Here is a 26,012-nt window from a genome sequence, read left to right as displayed (position 1 = left end):
ACCCATTACCTCCTGTGCCTTCACTCATCACCTCATTACCCATTACCTCCTGTGCCTCCACTCATCACCTCATTATCCATTACCCATTACCTCCTGTGCCTTCACTCATCTGTTCATTACCCATTACCTCCTGTGCCTCCTCTCATCACCTATTATCCATTACCCATTACGTCCTGTGCCTTCACTCATCACCTCATTACCCATTACCCATTAAATCCTGTGCCTCCACTCATCACCTCATTACCCATTACCCATTATCTCCTGTGCCTCCACTCATCACCTCATTACCCATTACCTCCTGTGCCTCCTCTCATCACCTATTATCCATTACCCATTACCTCCTGTGCCTCCTCTCATCACCTCATTACCCATTACCCATTATCTCCCGTGCCTTCACTCATCACCCCATTGCCCATTACCCATTATCTCCTGTGCCTTCACTCATCAACCCATTATGCATTACTCATTACCTCCTGTGCCTTCACTCATCACCACATTATCCATTACCCATTACCTCCTGTGCCTCCACTCGTCACCTCATTATCCATTACCCATTAACTCCTGTGCCTCCACTCATCACCCCATTATCCATTACCCATTATCTCCTGGGCCTTCACTCATCACCCCATTATCCATTACCCATTATCTCCTGTGCCTTCACTAATCAACCCATTACCCATTACCTCCTGTGCCTCCACTCATCACCTCATTAGACATTACCCATTACCTCCTGTGCCTTCACTCATCACCTCATTACCCATTACCTCCTGTGCCTTCATTCATTACCTCTTTACCCATTACCTCCTGTGCATCCTCTCATCACCTCATTACCAATTACCTCCTGTGCCTTCACTCATCACATCATTACCCATTACCTTCTGTGCCTCCACTCATCGCCTCATTATCCATTACCCATTACCTCCTGTGCCTTCACTCATCACCTCATTACCCATTACCTCCTGTGCCTCCACTCATCACCTCATTATCCATTACCCATTACCTCCTGTGCCTTCACTCATCAGTTCATTACCCATTACCTCCTGTGCCTCCTCTCATCACCTATTATCCATTACCCATTACCTCCTGTGCCTTCACTCATCACCTCATTACCCATTACCCATTAAATCCTGTGCCTCCACTCATCACCTCATTACCCATTACCCATTATCTCCTGTGCCTCCACTCATCACCTCATTACCAATAGCTACTGTGCCTTCACTCATCACCTCAATACCCATTATCTCCTGTGCCTCCCCTCATCACCTCATTATCCATTACCCATTAACCCCTGTGCCTCCACTCATCACCCCATTATCCATTACGCATTATCTCCTGTGCCTCCACTCATCACCCCATTACCCATTACCATTACCTCCTTTGCCTTCACTCATCACATTATCATCCATTAACCATTACCTCCTATGCCCTCACTCATTACCTCATTATCCATTACCCATTATCTCCTGTGCCTTCACTCACCTCCTCATTACCCATTACCTCCTGTGTCGCCACTCGTCACCTCATTATCCATTACCCATTAACTCCTGTGCCTCCACTCATCACCCCATTATCCATTACCCATTATCTCCTGAGCCTCCACTCATCACCTCATTATCCATTACCCATTACCTCCTGTGCCTTCACTCATCACCTCATTATCCATTATCCATTACCTCCTGTGCCCTCACTCATTACCTCATTATCGATTACCCATTATCTCCTGTGCCTTCACTCATCACTCCAATATCCATTAACCATTATCTCCTGTGCGTTCAATCATCACCCCATTACCCAATACTTCCTGTGCCTTCACTCATCACATCATTATCCATTACCCATTATCTCCTGGGCCTTCACTCATCACCCCATTATCCTTTACCCATTATCTCCTGTGCCTTCAATAATCAACCCATTACCCATTACCTCCTGTGCCTCCACTCATCACCTCATTAGCCATTACCCATTACCTCCTGTGCCTCCACTCATCACCACATTATCCATTATCTCCTGTGCCTCCACTCATTACCTCATTATCCATTACCCATTACCTCCTGTGCCTTCACTCATCACCTCATTACCCATTACCTCCTGTGCCTCCACTCATCACCTCATTATCCATTACCCATTACCTCCTGTGCCTTCACTCATCACCTCATTACCCATTACCTCCTGTGCCTCCACTCATCACCTCATTATCTATTACCCATTACCTCCTGTGCCTTCACTCATCAGTTCATTACCCATTACCTCCTGTGCCTCCTCTCATCACCTCATTATCCATTACCCATTACCTCCTGTGCCTTCACTCATCACCTCATTACCCATTACCCATTATCTCCTGTGCCTCCACTCATCACCTCATTATCCATTACCCATTAACCCCTGTGCCTCCACTCATCACCCCATTATCCATTACCCATTATCTCCTGTGCCTCCACTCATCACCTCATTACCCATTATCTCCTGTGCCTTCAGTCATCACCTTATTACACATTACCATTACCTCCTATGCCTTCACTCATCACCTCATCATCCATTAACCATTACCTCCTGTGCCCTCACTCATTACTTCATTATCCATTACCCATTATCTCCTGTGCCTTCACTCATCACCCCATTATCCATTACCCATTATCTCCTGTGCCTTCACTAATCACCCCAGTACCAAATACCTCCTATGCCTTCACTCATCAACTCATTACCCATTACCTCCTTTCCCTCCACTCATCACCTCATTATCCATTACCCATTACCTCCTGTGCTTCCACTCATCACCTCATTACCCATTATCCATTACCTCCTGTGCCTTCACTCATCACCTCATTACACATGATCTCCTGTGTCTTCACTCATCAACACATTACCCATTACCTCCTGTGCCTCCACTCATCATCTCATTCCCCATTATCTCCTGTGCCTTCACTCATCACCTCATTATCCATCACCCATTACCTCCTGTGCCTTCACTCATTACCTCATTACCCATTAACTCCTGTGCCTCCACTCATCACCCCATTATCCATTACCCATTATCTCCTGAGCATCCACTCATCACCTCATTACCCATTACCTCCTGTGCCTTCACTCATCACCTCATTATCCATTACCCATTACCTCCTGTGCCTTCACTAATCACTCCATTACCCAATACCTCCTGTGCCTTCACTCATCACCTCATTACCCATGATCTCCTGTGCCTCCACTCATCACCTCATTACCTATTACCTCCTGTGCCTCCACACATCACCTCATTATCCAGTACCAATTACCTCCTGTGCCTTCTCTCATCACCTCATTATCCATTACACATTACCTCCTGTGCCTCCACTCATCACTTCATTATTCATTACACATTACCTCCTGTGCCTCCACTCATCACCTCATTATCCATTATCCATTACCTCCTGTGCCCTCACTGATTACCTCATTATCCATTACCCATTATCTCCTGTGCCTTCATTCATCACCCCATTATCCATTACCCATTATCTCCTGTGCCTTCACTCATCACCCCATTACACATTACCCATTATCTCCTGTGCCTTCACTCATCACCCCATTACCCAATACTTCCTGTGTCTTCACTCATCACATCATTATCCATTACCCATTATCTCCTGTGCCTTCACTCATCACCACATTATCCATTACGCATTATCGCCTGTGCCTTCACTAATCACCCCAGTACCAAATACCTCCTATGCCTTCACTCATCAACTCATTACCCATTACCTCCTTTCCCTCCACTCATCACCTCATTATCCATTACCCATTACCTCCTGTGCCTTCACTCATTACCTCATTACCCATTAACTCCTGTGCCTCCACTCATCACCCCATTATCCATTACCCATTATCTCCTGAGCATCCACTCATCACCTCATTACCCATTACCTCCTGTGCCTTCACTCATCACCTCATTATCCATTACCCATTACCTCCTGTGCCTTCACTCATTACCTCATTACCCATTATCTCCTGTGCCTTCACTCATCACCCCATTATCCATTACCCATTAACTCCTGTGCCTTCACTAATCACTCCATTACCCAATACCTCCTGTGCCTCCACTCATCACCTCATTACCCATTACCCATTAACCCCTGTGCCTCCACTCATCACCCCATTATCCATTACCCATTATCTCCTGTGCCTCCACTCATCACCTCATTACCCATTATCTCCTGTGCCTCCACTCATCACCTCATTACCCATTAGCTTCTGTGCCTTCACTCACCTCCTCATTACCCATTACCTCCTGTGTCTCCACTCGTCACCTCATTATCCATTACCCATTAACTCCTGTGCCTCCACTCATCACCCCATTATCCATTACCCATTATCTCCTGAGCCTCCACTCATCTCCTCATTACCCATTACCTCCTGTGCCTTCACTCATCACCTCATTATCCATTATCCATTACCTCCTGTGCCCTCACTCATTACCTCATTATCGATTACCCATTATCTCCTGTGCCTTCACTCATCACTCCAATATCCATTAACCATTATCTCCTGTGCCTTCAATCATCACCCCATTACCCAATACTTCCTGTGCCTTCACTCATCACATCATTATCCATTACCCATTATCTCCTGGGCCTTCACTCATCACCCCATTATCCTTTACCCATTATCTCCTGTGCCTTCAATAATCAACCCATTACCCATTACCTCCTGTGCCTCCACTCATCACCTCATTAGCCATTACCCATTACCTCCTGTGCCTCCACTCATCACCACATTATCCATTATCTCCTGTGCCTCCACTCATTACCTCATTATCCATTACCCATTACCTCCTGTGCCTTCACTCATCACCTCATTACCCATTACCTCCTGTGCCTTCACTCATTACCTCTTTACTCATTACCTCCTGTGCATCCATTCATCACCTCATTACCAATTACCTCCTGTGCCTTCATTCATCACATCATTACCCATTACCTACTGTGCCTCCACTCATCGCCTCATTATCCATTACCCATTACCTCCTGTGCCTTCACTCATCACCTCATTACCCATTACCTCCTGTGCCTCCACTCATCACCTCATTATCTATTACCCATTACCTCCTCTGCCTTCACTCATCAGTTCATTACCCATTACCTCCTGTGCCTCCTCTCATCACCTCATTATCCATTACCCATTACCTCCTGTGCCTTCACTCATCACCTCATTACCCATTACCCATTATCTCCTGTGCCTCCACTCATCACCTCATTATCCATTACCCATTAACCCCTGTGCCTCCACTCATCACCCCATTATCCATTACCCATTATCTCCTGTGCCTCCACTCATCACCTCATTACCCATTATCTCCTGTGCCTTCAGTCATCACCTTATTACACATTACCATTACCTCCTTTGCCTTCACTCATCACCTCATCATCCATTAACCATTACCTCCTGTGCCCTCACTCATTACTTCATTATCCATTACCCATTATCTCCTGTGCCTTCACTCATCACCCCATTATCCATTACCCATTATCTCCTGTGCCTTCACTAATCACCCCAGTACCAAATACCTCCTATGCCTTCACTCATCAACTCATTACCCATTACCTCCTTTCCCTCCACTCATCACCTCATTACCCATTATCCATTACCTCCTGTGCCTTCACTCATCACCTCATTACACATGATCTCCTGTGTCTTCACTCATCAACACATTACCCATTACCTCCTGTGCCTCCACTCATCATCTCATTCCCCATTATCTCCTGTGCCTTCACTCATCACCTCATTATCCATCACCCATTACCTCCTGTGCCTTCACTCATTACCTCATTACCCATTAACTCCTGTGCCTCCACTCATCACCCCATTATCCATTACCCATTATCTCCTGAGCATCCACTCATCACCTCATTACCCATTACCTCCTGTGCCTTCACTCATCACCTCATTATCCATTACCCATTACCTCCTGTGCCTTCACTAATCACTCCATTACCCAATACCTCCTGTGCCTTCACTCATCACCTCATTACCCATGATCTCCTGTGCCTCCACTCATCACCTCATTACCTATTACCTCCTGTGCCTCCACACATCACCTCATTATCCAGTACCAATTACCTCCTGTGCCTTCACTCATCACCTCATTATCCATTACACATTACCTCCTGTGCCTCCACTCATCACTTCATTATTCATTACACATTACCTCCTGTGCCTCCACTCATCACCTCATTATCCATTATCCATTACCTCCTGTGCCCTCACTGATTACCTCATTATCCATTACCCATAATCTCCTGTGCCTTCATTCATCACCCCATTATCCATTACCCATTATCTCCTGTGCCTTCACTCATCACCCCATTACACATTACCCATTATCTCCTGTGCCTTCACTCATCACCCCATTACCCATTATCTCCTGTGCCTTCACTCATCACCCCATTATCTATTACCCATTACCTCCTGTGCCTCCACTCATCAGCTCATTACCCATTACCCATTACCTCATGTGCCTCCAGTCATCAACTCATTACCCATTACCCATTACTTCCTGTGCCTCCACTCATCACCTCATTACCCATTACCTCCTGTGCCTTCACTCATCACCTCATTACCGATTACCCAGTAACTCCAGTACCTCCATTCATCACCTCATTACCCATTACCCATTATCTCCTGTGCCTCCACTCATCACCACATTATCCATTATCTCCTGTGCCTCCACTCATTACCTCATTATCCATTACCCATTACCTCCTGTGCCTTCACTCATCACCTCATTACCCATTACCTCCTGTGCCTTCACTCATTACCTCTTTACTCATTACCTCCTGTGCATCCATTCATCACCTCATTACCAATTACCTCCTGTGCCTTCATTCATCACATCATTACCCATTACCTACTGTGCCTCCACTCATCGCCTCATTATCCATTACCCATTACCTCCTGTGCCTTCACTCATCACCTCATTACCCATTACCTCCTGTGCCTCCACTCATCACCTCATTATCTATTACCCATTACCTCCTCTGCCTTCACTCATCAGTTCATTACCCATTACCTCCTGTGCCTCCTCTCATCACCTCATTATCCATTACCCATTACCTCCTGTGCCTTCACTCATCACCTCATTACCCATTACCCATTATCTCCTGTGCCTCCACTCATCACCTCATTATCCATTACCCATTAACCCCTGTGCCTCCACTCATCACCCCATTATCCATTACCCATTATCTCCTGTGCCTCCACTCATCACCTCATTACCCATTATCTCCTGTGCCTTCAGTCATCACCTTATTACACATTACCATTACCTCCTTTGCCTTCACTCATCACCTCATCATCCATTAACCATTACCTCCTGTGCCCTCACTCATTACTTCATTATCCATTACCCATTATCTCCTGTGCCTTCACTCATCACCCCATTATCCATTACCCATTATCTCCTGTGCCTTCACTAATCACCCCAGTACCAAATACCTCCTATGCCTTCACTCATCAACTCATTACCCATTACCTCCTTTCCCTCCACTCATCACCTCATTACCCATTATCCATTACCTCCTGTGCCTTCACTCATCACCTCATTACACATGATCTCCTGTGTCTTCACTCATCAACACATTACCCATTACCTCCTGTGCCTCCACTCATCATCTCATTCCCCATTATCTCCTGTGCCTTCACTCATCACCTCATTATCCATCACCCATTACCTCCTGTGCCTTCACTCATTACCTCATTACCCATTAACTCCTGTGCCTCCACTCATCACCCCATTATCCATTACCCATTATCTCCTGAGCATCCACTCATCACCTCATTACCCATTACCTCCTGTGCCTTCACTCATCACCTCATTATCCATTACCCATTACCTCCTGTGCCTTCACTAATCACTCCATTACCCAATACCTCCTGTGCCTTCACTCATCACCTCATTACCCATGATCTCCTGTGCCTCCACTCATCACCTCATTACCTATTACCTCCTGTGCCTCCACACATCACCTCATTATCCAGTACCAATTACCTCCTGTGCCTTCACTCATCACCTCATTATCCATTACACATTACCTCCTGTGCCTCCACTCATCACTTCATTATTCATTACACATTACCTCCTGTGCCTCCACTCATCACCTCATTATCCATTATCCATTACCTCCTGTGCCCTCACTGATTACCTCATTATCCATTACCCATAATCTCCTGTGCCTTCATTCATCACCCCATTATCCATTACCCATTATCTCCTGTGCCTTCACTCATCACCCCATTACACATTACCCATTATCTCCTGTGCCTTCACTCATCACCCCATTACCCATTATCTCCTGTGCCTTCACTCATCACCCCATTATCTATTACCCATTACCTCCTGTGCCTCCACTCATCAGCTCATTACCCATTACCCATTACCTCATGTGCCTCCAGTCATCAACTCATTACCCATTACCCATTACTTCCTGTGCCTCCACTCATCACCTCATTACCCATTACCTCCTGTGCCTTCACTCATCACCTCATTACCGATTACCCAGTAACTCCAGTACCTCCATTCATCACCTCATTACCCATTACCCATTATCTCCTGTGCCTCCACTCATCACCTCATTACCCATTACCTCCTGTGTCTTCACTCATCACCCCATTATCCATTACCGATTATCTCCTGTGCCTGCACTCATCATCTCATTATACATTACCCATTATCTCCTGTGCCTTCACTCATCACCCCATTATCCATTACCCATTACTTCCTGTGCCTCCACTCATCACCTCATTACCCATTACCTCCTGTGCCTTCACTCATCACCCCATTATCCATTACCGATTATCTCCTGTGCCTTCACTCATCACCCCATTATCCATTACCCATTACCTCCTGTGCCTTCACTCTTCACCCCATTATCCATTATCTCCTGTGCCTTCAATCATCACCCCATTATCCATTACCCATTATCTCCCATGCCTTCACTCATTACCCCATTGCCCATTACACATTATCTCCTGTGCCTTCACTCATCACCCCATTATGCATTACCCATTACATCCTGTGCCTTCACTGATCACCCGATTATCCATTACCCATTACCTCCTGTGCCTTCACTCATCACCTCATTACCCAGTATCTCCTGTCTCCACTCATCACCCCATTACCCATTACCCATTACCACCTGTGCCTTCACTCATCACCTCATTATCCATTACACAGTACCTCCTGTGCCTACACTCAACACCTCATTACCCATTACCCATTACCTCCTGTGCCTTCACTCATCACCCCATTATCCATTACCCATTATCTCCTTTGCCTTCACTCATCACCCCATTATCCATTACCCATTACCTCCTGTGCCTACACTCAACACCTCATTACCCATTACCCATTACCTCCTGTGCCTTCACTCATCACCCCATTATCCATTACCCATTATCTCCATTGCCTTCACTCATCACCCCATTATCCATTACCCATTACCTCCTGTGCCTCCACTCATCACCTCATTATCCATTACCCATTATCTCCTGTTCCTCCACTCAGCACCTCATTACCCATTACCTCCTGTGCCACTCATGACCTCATTACCCATTACCTCCTGTGACTCCACCTATTACCTCATTACCCATTATCTCCTGTGCCTCCACTCATTACGTCAGTACCCATTACCTCCTGTGCCTTCACTCATCACCCCATTATCCATTACCCATTACCTCCTGTCCCTTAACTCATCACCTCATTATCCATTACCCATTACCTCCTGTGCCTCCACTCATCACCTCATTACCCATTACCTCCTGTGCCTCCACACATCACCTCATTATCCAGTACCAATTACCTCCTGTGCCTTCACTCATCACCTCATTATCCATTACACATTACCTCCTGTGCCTCCACTCATCACCTCATTATTCATTACACATTACCTCCTGTGCCTCCACTCATCACCTCATTATCCATTATCCATTACCTCCTGTGCCCTCACTCATTACCTCATTATCCATTACCCATTATCTCCTGTGCCTTCATTCATCACCCCATTATCCATTACCCATTATCTCCTGTGCCTTCACTCATCACCCCATTACACATTACCTGCTGTGCCTTCACTCATCACCCCATTATACATTTCCCATTATCTCCTGTGCCTTCACTCATCACCTCATTACCCATTACCCATTATCTCCTGTGCCTCCATGCATTACGTCATTACCCATTACCCATTACCTCCTGTGCCTCCACTCATCACCTCATTATCCATTACCCATTACCTCCTGTGCCTTCACTCATCACGCCATTACCCAAAACTTACTGTGCCTTCACTCATCACCCCATTATCTATTACCCATTACCTCCTGTGCCTCCACTCATCAGCTCATTACCCATTACCCATTACCTCATGTGCCTCCAGTCATCAACTCATTACCCATTACCCATTACTTCCTGTGCCTCCGCTCATCACCTCATTACCCATTACCTCCTGTGACTTCACTCATCACCTCATTTCCGATTACCCATTAACTCCAGTACCTCCATTCATCACCTCATTACCCATTACCCATTATCTCCTGTGCCTTCACTCATCACCCCATTATCCATTACCCATTACCTCCTGTGCCTTCACTCATCACCCCTTTATCCATTATCTCCTGTGCCTTCACTCATCACCCCATTATCCATTACCCATTATCTCCCGTGCCTTCACTCATCACCCCATTGCCCATTACCCATTATCTCCTGTGCCTTCATTCATTACCTCTTTACCCATTACCTCCTGTGCATCCACTCATCACCTCATTACCAATTACCTCCTGTGCCTTCACTCATCACCCCATTATGCATTACTCATTACCTCCTGTGCCTTCACTCATCACCACATTATCCATTACCCATTACCTCCTGTGCCTCCACTCGTCACCTCATTATCCATTACCCATTAACTCCTGTGCCTCCACTCATCACCCCATTATCCATTACCCATTATCTCCTGGGCCTTCACTCATCACCCCATTATCCATTACCCATTATCTCCTGTGCCTTCACTAATCAACCCATTACCCATTACCTCCTGTGCCTCCACTCATCACCTCATTAGACATTACCCATTACCTCCTGTGCCTTCACTCATCACCTCATTACCCATTACCTCCTGTGCCTTCATTCATTACCTCTTTACCCATTACCTCCTGTGCATCCACTCATCACCTCATTACCAATTACCTCCTGTGCCTTCACTCATCACATCATTACCCATTACCTACTGTGCCTCCACTCATCGCCTCATTATCCATTACCCATTACCTCCTGTGCCTTCACTCATCACCTCATTACCCATTACCTCCTGTGCCTCCACTCATCACCTCATTATCCATTACCCATTACCTCCTGTGCCTTCACTCATCTGTTCATTACCCATTACCTCCTGTGCCTCCTCTCATCACCTATTATCCATTACCCATTACGTCCTGTGCCTTCACTCATCACCTCATTACCCATTACCCATTAAATCCTGTGCCTCCACTCATCACCTCATTACCCATTACCCATTATCTCCTGTGCCTCCACTCATCACCTCATTACCCATTACCTCCTGTGCCTCCTCTCATCACCTATTATCCATTACCCATTACCTCCTGTGCCTCCTCTCATCACCTCATTACCCATTACCCATTATCTCCCGTGCCTTCACTCATCACCCCATTGCCCATTACCCATTATCTCCTGTGCCTTCACTCATCACCCCATTATGCATTACTCATTACCTCCTGTGCCTTCACTCATCACCACATTATCCATTACCCATTACCTCCTGTGCCTCCACTCGTCACCTCATTATCCATTACCCATTAACTCCTGTGCCTCCACTCATCACCCCATTATCCATTACCCATTATCTCCTGGGCCTTCACTCATCACCCCATTATCCATTACCCATTATCTCCTGTGCCTTCACTAATCAACCCATTACCCATTACCTCCTGTGCCTCCACTCATCACCTCATTAGACATTACCCATTACCTCCTGTGCCTTCACTCATCACCTCATTACCCATTACCTCCTGTGCCTTCATTCATTACCTCTTTACCCATTACCTCCTGTGCATCCTCTCATCACCTCATTACCAATTACCTCCTGTGCCTTCACTCATCACATCATTACCCATTACCTTCTGTGCCTCCACTCATCGCCTCATTATCCATTACCGATTACCTCCTGTGCCTTCACTCATCACCTCATTACCCATTACCTCCTGTGCCTCCACTCATCACCTCATTATCCATTACCCATTACCTCCTGTGCCTTCACTCATCAGTTCATTACCCATTACCTCCTGTGCCTCCTCTCATCACCTATTATCCATTACCCATTACCTCCTGTGCCTTCACTCATCACCTCATTACCCATTACCCATTAAATCCTGTGCCTCCACTCATCACCTCATTACCCATTACCCATTATCTCCTGTGCCTCCACTCATCACCTCATTACCAATAGCTACTGTGCCTTCACTCATCACCTCAATACCCATTATCTCCTGTGCCTCCCCTCATCACCTCATTATCCATTACCCATTAACCCCTGTGCCTCCACTCATCACCCCATTATCCATTACGCATTATCTCCTGTGCCTCCACTCATCACCCCATTACCCATTACCATTACCTCCTTTGCCTTCACTCATCACATTATCATCCATTAACCATTACCTCCTATGCCCTCACTCATTACCTCATTATCCATTACCCATTATCTCCTGTGCCTTCACTCACCTCCTCATTACCCATTACCTCCTGTGTCTCCACTCGTCACCTCATTATCCATTACCCATTAACTCCTGTGCCTCCACTCATCACCCCATTATCCATTACCCATTATCTCCTGAGCCTCCACTCATCACCTCATTATCCATTACCCATTACCTCCTGTGCCTTCACTCATCACCTCATTATCCATTATCCATTACCTCCTGTGCCCTCACTCATTACCTCATTATCGATTACCCATTATCTCCTGTGCCTTCACTCATCACTCCAATATCCATTAACCATTATCTCCTGTGCGTTCAATCATCACCCCATTACCCAATACTTCCTGTGCCTTCACTCATCACATCATTATCCATTACCCATTATCTCCTGGGCCTTCACTCATCACCCCATTATCCTTTACCCATTATCTCCTGTGCCTTCAATAATCAACCCATTACCCATTACCTCCTGTGCCTCCACTCATCACCTCATTAGCCATTACCCATTACCTCCTGTGCCTCCACTCATCACCACATTATCCATTATCTCCTGTGCCTCCACTCATTACCTCATTATCCATTACCCATTACCTCCTGTGCCTTCACTCATCACCTCATTACCCATTACCTCCTGTGCCTCCACTCATCACCTCATTATCCATTACCCATTACCTCCTGTGCCTTCACTCATCACCTCATTACCCATTACCTCCTGTGCCTCCACTCATCACCTCATTATCTATTACCCATTACCTCCTGTGCCTTCACTCATCAGTTCATTACCCATTACCTCCTGTGCCTCCTCTCATCACCTCATTATCCATTACCCATTACCTCCTGTGCCTTCACTCATCACCTCATTACCCATTACCCATTATCTCCTGTGCCTCCACTCATCACCTCATTATCCATTACCCATTAACCCCTGTGCCTCCACTCATCACCCCATTATCCATTACCCATTATCTCCTGTGCCTCCACTCATCACCTCATTACCCATTATCTCCTGTGCCTTCAGTCATCACCTTATTACACATTACCATTACCTCCTATGCCTTCACTCATCACCTCATCATCCATTAACCATTACCTCCTGTGCCCTCACTCATTACTTCATTATCCATTACCCATTATCTCCTGTGCCTTCACTCATCACCCCATTATCCATTACCCATTATCTCCTGTGCCTTCACTAATCACCCCAGTACCAAATACCTCCTATGCCTTCACTCATCAACTCATTACCCATTACCTCCTTTCCCTCCACTCATCACCTCATTATCCATTACCCATTACCTCCTGTGCTTCCACTCATCACCTCATTACCCATTATCCATTACCTCCTGTGCCTTCACTCATCACCTCATTACACATGATCTCCTGTGTCTTCACTCATCAACACATTACCCATTACCTCCTGTGCCTCCACTCATCATCTCATTCCCCATTATCTCCTGTGCCTTCACTCATCACCTCATTATCCATCACCCATTACCTCCTGTGCCTTCACTCATTACCTCATTACCCATTAACTCCTGTGCCTCCACTCATCACCCCATTATCCATTACCCATTATCTCCTGAGCATCCACTCATCACCTCATTACCCATTACCTCCTGTGCCTTCACTCATCACCTCATTATCCATTACCCATTACCTCCTGTGCCTTCACTAATCACTCCATTACCCAATACCTCCTGTGCCTTCACTCATCACCTCATTACCCATGATCTCCTGTGCCTCCACTCATCACCTCATTACCTATTACCTCCTGTGCCTCCACACATCACCTCATTATCCAGTACCAATTACCTCCTGTGCCTTCTCTCATCACCTCATTATCCATTACACATTACCTCCTGTGCCTCCACTCATCACTTCATTATTCATTACACATTACCTCCTGTGCCTCCACTCATCACCTCATTATCCATTATCCATTACCTCCTGTGCCCTCACTGATTACCTCATTATCCATTACCCATTATCTCCTGTGCCTTCATTCATCACCCCATTATCCATTACCCATTATCTCCTGTGCCTTCACTCAACACCCCATTACACATTACCCATTATCTCCTGTGCCTTCACTCATCACCCCATTACCCAATACTTCCTGTGTCTTCACTCATCACATCATTATCCATTACCCATTATCTCCTGTGCCTTCACTCATCACCACATTATCCATTACGCATTATCGCCTGTGCCTTCACTAATCACCCCAGTACCAAATACCTCCTATGCCTTCACTCATCAACTCATTACCCATTACCTCCTTTCCCTCCACTCATCACCTCATTATCCATTACCCATTACCTCCTGTGCCTTCACTCATTACCTCATTACCCATTAACTCCTGTGCCTCCACTCATCACCCCATTATCCATTACCCATTATCTCCTGAGCATCCACTCATCACCTCATTACCCATTACCTCCTGTGCCTTCACTCATCACCTCATTATCCATTACCCATTACCTCCTGTGCCTTCACTCATTACCTCATTACCCATTATCTCCTGTGCCTTCACTCATCACCCCATTATCCATTACCCATTAACTCCTGTGCCTTCACTAATCACTCCATTACCCAATACCTCCTGTGCCTCCACTCATCACCTCATTACCCATTACCCATTAACCCCTGTGCCTCCACTCATCACCTCATTATCCATTACCCATTATCTCCTGTGCCTCCACTCATCACCTCATTACCCATTATCTCCTGTGCCTCCACTCATCACCTCATTACCCATTAGCTTCTGTGCCTTCACTCACCTCCTCATTACCCATTACCTCCTGTGTCTCCACTCGTCACCTCATTATCCATTACCCATTAACTCCTGTGCCTCCACTCATCACCCCATTATCCATTACCCATTATCTCCTGAGCCTCCACTCATCTCCTCATTACCCATTACCTCCTGTGCCTTCACTCATCACCTCATTATCCATTATCCATTACCTCCTGTGCCCTCACTCATTACCTCATTATCGATTACCCATTATCTCCTGTGCCTTCACTCATCACTCCAATATCCATTAACCATTATCTCCTGTGCCTTCAATCATCACCCCATTACCCAATACTTCCTGTGCCTTCACTCATCACATCATTATCCATTACCCATTATCTCCTGGGCCTTCACTCATCACCCCATTATCCTTTACCCATTATCTCCTGTGCCTTCAATAATCAACCCATTACCCATTACCTCCTGTGCCTCCACTCATCACCTCATTAGCCATTACCCATTACCTCCTGTGCCTCCACTCATCACCACATTATCCATTATCTCCTGTGCCTCCACTCATTACCTCATTATCCATTACCCATTACCTCCTGTGCCTTCACTCATCACCTCATTACCCATTACCTCCTGTGCCTTCACTCATTACCTCTTTACTCATTACCTCCTGTGCATCCATTCATCACCTCATTACCAATTACCTCCTGTGCCTTCATTCATCACATCATTACCCATTACCTACTGTGCCTCCACTCATCGCCTCATTATCCATTACCCATTACCTCCTGTGCCTTCACTCATCACCTCATTACCCATTACCTCCTGTGCCTCCACTCATCACCTCATTATCTATTACCCATTACCTCCTCTGCCTTCACTCATCAGTTCATTACCCATTACCTCCTGTGCCTCCTCTCATCACCTCATTATCCATTACCCATTACCTCCTGTGCCTTCACTCATCACCTCATTACCCATTACCCATTATCTCCTGTGCCTCCACTCATCACCTCATTATCCATTACCCATTAACCCCTGTGCCTCCACTCATCACCCCATTATCCATTACCCATTATCTCCTGTGCCTCCACTCATCACCTCATTACCCATTATCTCCTGTGCCTTCAGTCATCACCTTATTACACATTACCATTACCTCCTTTGCCTTCACTCATCACCTCATCATCCATTAACCATTACCTCCTGTGCCCTCACTCATTACTTCATTATCCATTACCCATTATCTCCTGTGCCTTCACTCATCACCCCATTATCCATTACCCATTATCTCCTGTGCCTTCACTAATCACCCCAGTACCAAATACCTCCTATGCCTTCACTCATCAACTCATTACCCATTACCTCCTTTCCCTCCACTCATCACCTCATTACCCATTATCCATTACCTCCTGTGCCTTCACTCATCACCTCATTACACATGATCTCCTGTGTCTTCACTCATCAACACATTACCCATTACCTCCTGTGCCTCCACTCATCATCTCATTCCCCATTATCTCCTGTGCCTTCACTCATCACCTCATTATCCATCACCCATTACCTCCTGTGCCTTCACTCATTACCTCATTACCCATTAACTCCTGTGCCTCCACTCATCACCCCATTATCCATTACCCATTATCTCCTGAGCATCCACTCATCACCTCATTACCCATTACCTCCTGTGCCTTCACTCATCACCTCATTATCCATTACCCATTACCTCCTGTGCCTTCACTAATCACTCCATTACCCAATACCTCCTGTGCCTTCACTCATCACCTCATTACCCATGATCTCCTGTGCCTCCACTCATCACCTCATTACCTATTACCTCCTGTGCCTCCACACATCACCTCATTATCCAGTACCAATTACCTCCTGTGCCTTCACTCATCACCTCATTATCCATTACACATTACCTCCTGTGCCTCCACTCATCACTTCATTATTCATTACACATTACCTCCTGTGCCTCCACTCATCACCTCATTATCCATTATCCATTACCTCCTGTGCCCTCACTGATTACCTCATTATCCATTACCCATAATCTCCTGTGCCTTCATTCATCACCCCATTATCCATTACCCATTATCTCCTGTGCCTTCACTCATCACCCCATTACACATTACCCATTATCTCCTGTGCCTTCACTCATCACCCCATTACCCATTATCTCCTGTGCCTTCACTCATCACCCCATTATCTATTACCCATTACCTCCTGTGCCTCCACTCATCAGCTCATTACCCATTACCCATTACCTCATGTGCCTCCAGTCATCAACTCATTACCCATTACCCATTACTTCCTGTGCCTCCACTCATCACCTCATTACCCATTACCTCCTGTGCCTTCACTCATCACCTCATTACCGATTACCCAGTAACTCCAGTACCTCCATTCATCACCTCATTACCCATTACCCATTATCTCCTGTGCCTCCACTCATCACCTCATTACCCATTACCTCCTGTGTCTTCACTCATCACCCCATTATCCATTACCGATTATCTCCTGTGCCTGCACTCATCATCTCATTATACATTACCCATTATCTCCTGTGCCTTCACTCATCACCCCATTATCCATTACCCATTACTTCCTGTGCCTCCACTCATCACCTCATTACCCATTACCTCCTGTGCCTTCACTCATCACCCCATTATCCATTACCGATTATCTCCTGTGCCTTCACTCATCCCCCATTATCCATTACCCATTACCTCCTGTGCCTTCACTCTTCACCCCATTATCCATTATCTCCTGTGCCTTCAATCATCACCCCATTATCCATTACCCATTATCTCCCATGCCTTCACTCATCACCTCATTACCCATGATCTCCTGTGCCTCCACTCATCACCTCATTACCTATTACCTCCTGTGCCTCCACACATCACCTCATTATCCAGTACCAATTACCTCCTGTGCCTTCACTCATCACCTCATTATCCATTACACATTACCTCCTGTGCCTCCACTCATCACTTCATTATTCATTACACATTACCTCCTGTGCCTCCACTCATCACCTCATTATCCATTATCCATTACCTCCTGTGCCCTCACTGATTACCTCATTATCCATTACCCATAATCTCCTGTGCCTTCATTCATCACCCCATTATCCATTACCCATTATCTCCTGTGCCTTCACTCATCACCCCATTACACATTACCCATTATCTCCTGTGCCTTCACTCATCACCCCATTACCCATTATCTCCTGTGCCTTCACTCATCACCCCATTATCTATTACCCATTACCTCCTGTGCCTCCACTCATCAGCTCATTACCCATTACCCATTACCTCATGTGCCTCCAGTCATCAACTCATTACCCATTACCCATTACTTCCTGTGCCTCCACTCATCACCTCATTACCCATTACCTCCTGTGCCTTCACTCATCACCTCATTACCGATTACCCAGTAACTCCAGTACCTCCATTCATCACCTCATTACCCATTACCCATTATCTCCTGTGCCTCCACTCATCACCTCATTACCCATTACCTCCTGTGTCTTCACTCATCACCCCATTATCCATTACCGATTATCTCCTGTGCCTGCACTCATCATCTCATTATACATTACCCATTATCTCCTGTGCCTTCACTCATCACCCCATTATCCATTACCCATTACTTCCTGTGCCTCCACTCATCACCTCATTACCCATTACCTCCTGTGCCTTCACTCATCACCCCATTATCCATTACCGATTATCTCCTGTGCCTTCACTCATCCCCCATTATCCATTACCCATTACCTCCTGTGCCTTCACTCTTCACCCCATTATCCATTATCTCCTGTGCCTTCAATCATCACCCCATTATCCATTACCCATTATCTCCCATGCCTTCACTCATTACCCCATTGCCCATTACACATTATCTCCTGTGCCTTCACTCATCACCCCATTATGCATTACCCATTACATCCTGTGCCTTCACTGATCACCCGATTATCCATTACCCATTACCTCCTGTGCCTTCACTCATCACCTCATTACCCAGTATCTCCTGTCTCCACTCATCACCCCATTACCCATTACCCATTACCACCTGTGCCTTCACTCATCACCTCATTATCCATTACACAGTACCTCCTGTGCCTACACTCAACACCTCATTACCCATTATCCATTACCTCCTGTGCCTTCACTCATCACCTCATTACACATGATCTCCTGTGTCTTCACTCATCAACACATTACCCATTACCTCCTGTGCCTCCACTCATCATCTCATTCCCCATTATCTCCTGTGCCTTCACTCATCACCTCATTATCCATCACCCATTACCTCCTGTGCCTTCACTCATTACCTCATTACCCATTAACTCCTGTGCCTCCACTCATCACCCCATTATCCATTACCCATTATCTCCTGAGCATCCACTCATCACCTCATTACCCATTACCTCCTGTGCCTTCACTCATCACCTCATTATCCATTACCCATTACCTCCTGTGCCTTCACTAATCACTCCATTACCCAATACCTCCTGTGCCTTCACTCATCACCTCATTACCCATGATCTCCTGTGCCTCCACTCATCACCTCATTACCTATTACCTCCTGTGCCTCCACACATCACCTCATTATCCAGTACCAATTACCTCCTGTGCCTTCACTCATCACCTCATTATCCATTACACATTACCTCCTGTGCCTCCACTCATCACTTCATTATTCATTACACATTACCTCCTGTGCCTCCACTCATCACCTCATTATCCATTATCCATTACCTCCTGTGCCCTCACTGATTACCTCATTATCCATTACCCATAATCTCCTGTGCCTTCATTCATCACCCCATTATCCATTACCCATTATCTCCTGTGCCTTCACTCATCACCCCATTACACATTACCCATTATCTCCTGTGCCTTCACTCATCACCCCATTACCCATTATCTCCTGTGCCTTCACTCATCACCCCATTATCTATTACCCATTACATCCTGTGCCTCCACTCATCAGCTCATTACCCATTACCCATTACCTCATGTGCCTCCAGTCATCAACTCATTACCCATTACCCATTACTTCCTGTGCCTCCACTCATCACCTCATTACCCATTACCTCCTGTGCCTTCACTCATCACCTCATTACCGATTACCCAGTAACTCCAGTACCTCCATTCATCACCTCATTACCCATTACCCATTATCTCCTGTGCCTCCACTCATCACCTCATTACCCATTACCTCCTGTGTCTTCACTCATCACCCCATTATCCATTACCGATTATCTCCTGTGCCTGCACTCATCATCTCATTATACATTACCCATTATCTCCTGTGCCTTCACTCATCACCCCATTATCCATTACCCATTACTTCCTGTGCCTCCACTCATCACCTCATTACCCATTACCTCCTGTGCCTTCACTCATCACCCCATTATCCATTACCGATTATCTCCTGTGCCTTCACTCATCACCCCATTATCCATTACCCATTACCTCCTGTGCCTTCACTCTTCACCCCATTATCCATTATCTCCTGTGCCTTCAATCATCACCCCATTATCCATTACCCATTATCTCCCATGCCTTCACTCATTACCCCATTGCCCATTACACATTATCTCCTGTGCCTTCACTCATCACCCCATTATGCATTACCCATTACATCCTGTGCCTTCACTGATCACCCGATTATCCATTACCCATTACCTCCTGTGCCTTCACTCATCACCTCATTACCCAGTATCTCCTGTCTCCACTCATCACCCCATTACCCATTACCCATTACCACCTGTGCCTTCACTCATCACCTCATTATCCATTACACAGTACCTCCTGTGCCTACACTCAACACCTCATTACCCATTACCCATTACCTCCTGTGCCTTCACTCATCACCCCATTATCCATTACCCATTATCTCCTTTGCCTTCACTCATCACCCCATTATCCATTACCCATTACCTCCTGTGCCTACACTCAACACCTCATTACCCATTACCCATTACCTCCTGTGCCTTCACTCATCACCCCATTATCCATTACCCATTATCTCCATTGCCTTCACTCATCACCCCATTATCCATTACCCATTACCTCCTGTGCCTCCACTCATCACCTCATTATCCATTACCCATTATCTCCTGTTCCTCCACTCAGCACCTCATTACCCATTACCTCCTGTGCCACTCATGACCTCATTACCCATTACCTCCTGTGACTCCACCTATTACCTCATTACCCATTATCTCCTGTGCCTCCACTCATTACGTCAGTACCCATTACCTCCTGTGCCTTCACTCATCACCCCATTATCCATTACCCATTACCTCCTGTCCCTTAACTCATCACCTCATTATCCATTACCCATTACCTCCTGTGCCTTCACTCTTCACCCCATTATCCATTATCTCCTGTGCCTTCACTCATCACCCCATTATCCATTACCCATTATCTCCCGTGCCTTCACTCATTACCCCATTGCCCATTACACATTATCTCCTGTGCCTTCACTCATCACCCCATTATGCATTACCCATTACATCCTGTGCCTTCACTCATCACCCGATTATCCATTACCCATTACCTCCTGTGCCTTCACTCATCACCTCATTACCCAGTATCTCCTGTCTCCACTCATCACCCCATTACCCATTACCCATTACCTCCTGTGCCTTCACTCATCACCTTATTATCCATTACACATTACCTCCTGTGCCTACACTCAACACCTCATTACCCATTACCCATTACCTCCTGTGCCTTCACTCATCACCCGATTATCCATTACCCATTATCTCCTTTGCCTTCACTCATCACCCCATTATCCATTACCCATTACCTCCTGTGCCTACACTCAACACCTCATTACCCATTACCCATTACCTCCTGTGCCTTCACTCATCACCCCATTATCCATTACCCATTATCTCCTTTGCCTTCACTCATCACCCCATTATCCACTACCCATTACCTCCTGTGCCTCCACTCATCACCTCATTATCCATTACCCATTATCTCCTGTTCCTCCACTCAGCACCTCATTACCCATTACCTCCTGTGCCACTCATGTCCTCATTACCCATTACCTCCTGTGACTCCACCTATTACCTCATTACCCATTATCTCCTGTGCCTCCACTCATTACGTCATTACCCATTACCTCCTGTGCCTTCACTCATCACCCCATTATCCATTACCCATTACCTCCTGTCCCTTAACTCATCACCTCATTATCCATTACCCATTACCTCCTGTGCCTCCACTCATCACCTCATTACCCATTATCACCTGTGCCTCCACCCATTTCGTCATTACCCATTACCCATTACCTCCTGTGCCTCCACTCATCATCTCATTCCCCATTATCTCCTGTGCCTTCACTCATCACCTCATTATCCATCACCCATTACCTCCTGTGCCTTCACTCATTACCTCATTACCCATTAACTCCTGTGCCTCCACTCATCACCCCATTATCCATTACCAATTATCTCCTGAGCATCCACTCATCACCTCATTACCCATTACCTCCTGTGCCTTCACTCATCACCTCATTATCCATTACCCATTACCTCCTGTGCCTTCACTCATTACCTCATTACCCATTATCTCCTGTGCCTTCACTCATTACCCCATTATCCATTACCCATTATCTCCTGTGCCTTCACTAATCACTCCATTACCCAATACCTCCTGTGCCTTCACTCATCACCTCATTACCCATGATCTCCTGTGCCTCCACTCATCACCTCATTACCTATTACCTCCTGTGCCTCCACACATCACCTCATTATCCAGTACCAATTACCTCCTGTGCCTTCACTCATCACCTCATTATCCATTACACATTACCTCCTGAGCCTCCACTCATCACCTCATTATTCATTACACATTACCTCCTGTGCCTCCACTCATCACCTCATTATCCATTATCCATTACCTCCTGTGCCCTCACTGATTACCTCATTATCCATTACCCATTATCTCCTGTGCCTTCATTCATCACCCCATTATCCATTACCCATTATCTCCTGTGCCTTCACTCATCACCCCATTACACATTACCCATTATCTCCTGTGCCTTCACTCATCACCCCATTACCCATTATCTCCTGTGCCTTCACTCATCACCCCATTATACATTACCCATTATCTCCTGTGCCTTCACTCATCACCCCATTACACATTACCCATTATCTCCTGTGCCTTCACTCATCACCCCATTATACATTACCCATTATCTCCTGTGCCTTCACTCATCACCCCATTATACATTACCCATTATCTCCTGTGCCTTCACTCATCACCCCATTACACATTACCCATTATCTCCTGTGCCTTCACTCATCACCCCATTACCCATTATCTCCTGTGCCTTCACTCATCACCCCATTATACATTACCCATTATCTCCTGTGCCTTCACTCATCACCTCATTACCCATTACCCATTATCTCCTGTGCCTCCATGCATTCCGTCATTACCCATTACCCATTACCTCCTGTGCCTCCACTCATCACCTCATTATCCATTACCCATTACCTCCTGTGCCTTCACTCATCACGCCATTACCCAAAACTTCCTGTGCCTTCACTCATCACCCCATTATCTATTACCCATTACCTCCTGTGCCTCCACTCATCAGCTCATTACCCATTACCCATTACCTCATGTGCCTCCAGTCATCAACTCATTGCCCATTACCCATTACTTCCTGTGCCTCCACTCATCACCTCATTACCCATTACCTCCTGTGCCTTCACTCATCACCTCATTTCCGATTACCCATTAACTCCAGTACCTCCATTCATCACCTCATTACCCATTACCCATTATCTCCTGTGCCTCCACTCATCACCTCATTACCCATTACCTCCTGTGTCTTCACTCATCACCCCATTATCCATTACCGATTATCTCCTGTGCCTCCACTCATCATCTCATTATCCATTACCCATTATCTCCTGTGCCTTCACTCATCACCCCATTATCCATTACCCATTACCTCCTGTGCCTTCACTCATCACCCCTTTATCCATTATCTCCTGTGCCTTCACTCATCACCCCATTATCCATTACCCATTATCTCCCGTGCCTTCACTCATCACCCCATTGCCCATTACCCATTATCTCCTGTGCCTTCACTCATCACCCCATTATGCATTACCCATTACCTCCTGTGCCTTCACTCATCACCCCATTATCCATTACCCATTATCTCCTGAGCCTTCACTCATCACCTCAATAGCCAGTATCTCCTGTGTCTCCACTCATCACCCCATTACCTATTACGCATTACCTCCTGTGCCTTCACTCATCACCTCATTACCCATTACCCATTTCCTCCTGTGCCTTCACTCATCACCTCATTACCCATTACCTCTTGTGCCTTCACTGATCACCCCATCATCCATTACCCAGCATCTCCTGTACCTCCACTCATCACCTCGTTACCCATTACCTCCTGTGCCTCCACTCATCACCTCATTGCCCATTGCCTCCTGTGCCTCCACTCATCACCTCATTACCCATTACTCATTACCACCTGTGCCTTCACTCATCACCTCATTACCCATTACCTCCTGTGCCTTCACTCATCACCCCATCATCCATTACCCATTACCTCCTGTGCCTCCACTCATCACCTCGTTACCCATTACCTCCTGTGCCGTCACTCATCACCTCATTATCCATTACCCATTACCTCCTGTGCCTTCACTCATCAGGCCATTACCCAAAACTTCCTGTGCCTTCACTCATCACCCCATTATCTATTACCCATTACCTCCTGTGCCTCCACTCATTAGCTCATTACCCATTACCCATTACCTCATGTGCCTCCAGTCATCAACTCATTACCCATTACCCATTACTTCCTGTGCCTCCACTCATCACCTCATTACCCATTACCTCCTGTGCCTTCACTCATCACCTCATTACCGATTACCCAGTAACTCCAGTACCTCCATTCATCACCTCATTACCCATTACCCATTATCTCCTGTGCCTCCACTCATCACCTCATTACCCATTACCTCCTGTGTCTTCACTCATCACCCCATTATCCATTACCGATTATCTCCTGTGCCTCCACTCATCATCTCATTATCCATTACCCATTATCTCCTGTGCCTTCACTCATCACCTCATTACCCATTACCCATTATCTCCTGTGCCTCCATGCATTCCGTCATTACCCATTACCCATTACCTCCTGTGCCTCCACTCATCACCTCATTATCCATTACCCATTACCTCCTGTGCCTTCACTCATCACGCCATTACCCAAAACTTCCTGTGCCTTCACTCATCACCCCATTATCTATTACCCATTACCTCCTGTGCCTCCACTCATCAGCTCATTACCCATTACCCATTACCTCATGTGCCTCCAGTCATCAACTCATTGCCCATTACCCATTACTTCCTGTGCCTCCACTCATCACCTCATTACCCATTACCTCCTGTGCCTTCACTCATCACCTCATTTCCGATTACCCATTAACTCCAGTACCTCCATTCATCACCTCATTACC

This window comes from Hypanus sabinus, chromosome 12 (assembly GCF_030144855.1).
Source record: "Hypanus sabinus isolate sHypSab1 chromosome 12, sHypSab1.hap1, whole genome shotgun sequence".
Taxonomy (NCBI): domain Eukaryota; kingdom Metazoa; phylum Chordata; class Chondrichthyes; order Myliobatiformes; family Dasyatidae; genus Hypanus; species Hypanus sabinus.
This window is presented reverse-complemented; position numbering follows the sequence as displayed.